A 1,181-nucleotide genomic window follows, 5' to 3' on the forward strand; every position below is an offset into this window, starting at 1 on the left:
TGAGTTAACTTTCTGGGAGGGAAAAAGGGAGGAATACAAGGGGTAATTAAAATTAGCTAAAAATAAAAGTCATCAATAAAAACTTGAAGAAGAGAAACGGAGGAAATGAAGTGGGAAGAGCAGATTCCTGCTTTTGGCCTAAAAAGTGAAACAAAGATGTGCTATGACCATATTTCCCTTGATGGACAGATGGTTGTGACAAGGTCTTCAAAAGGAATTTGCTTTGGTGAAAATTAGCAACTTAGTATTGTCATCTATGAATAAAGAGTCATGCTTCTCAGAACATAAGTCCCCATATGTGAGTGTCCATCCTGCAAGCGGTTGGGGTGGGTGTAGAAGTAGAACTGAGATACTATAGTATCATATACTGGACTTAGAAGGAGTTGGCTGTCATTAAGGAGCAGCTATATGACACAGTGGATACAGTGGCAGTGAGTTCAAATCTAGCCTCAGACACCTCACTTAGCTGTGTTTGCCTCAGTTTCCTCATCCGTCAAATGAGCTGGAGAAGGAAATGGCAAACCACTCCATTATCTTTGCCAAGAAAACCACAAATGGGAAAACAAAGAATTAGATATGCCTGATACAACTGGACAACAACAAAAGCTGTCATAAAACGGGGCAGGAGAAGGATACAGAATAAGAAAGATGAATAGTAATGGCTGAAGAATAACCACATCACTCTGACCACTTCATGAATTGATGTTTCTAGGATATTAGAGTGGATAGAGAGTAAACCTCAGAATCAGGAATTACTGGTGTCAAGTCCTGCCTCTGACACATGCTGGTTCTGTTACTCTGCCTTTTCTGTCTTTTAATATGTCGGTGATCTAGGCCATTCTGTAAGACTAAAGTTTCCAAAAGGAAAGAAAGTTTCTTTATCTGGTGGTTGCCCACAAAACCAATAAAAAAATCCACCAAACTCCAAAAAACCAAGTATAATGACTCAACAGGAAGATAAGGATAAATCTACAACCATTGTAATATAAAAACAGGATAGAAGAAGTAGCTCAACATTTGTCCTCCAAAAATCTTGTGTTTCATGAGGGATAGAGACAAGAGGTCTATATAAGCATATAGTCAATGACTGGGGGAAGAGTATTAGGTAAAGCCTAAGTAAGATTAGAAATTAAAAGGAGGAGAAAAATAAACTGATAAGAGTGCCCCTGATACCTGTTAAT

This window comes from Trichosurus vulpecula, chromosome 5, assembly GCF_011100635.1.
Source record: "Trichosurus vulpecula isolate mTriVul1 chromosome 5, mTriVul1.pri, whole genome shotgun sequence".
Lineage (NCBI taxonomy): Eukaryota > Metazoa > Chordata > Mammalia > Diprotodontia > Phalangeridae > Trichosurus > Trichosurus vulpecula.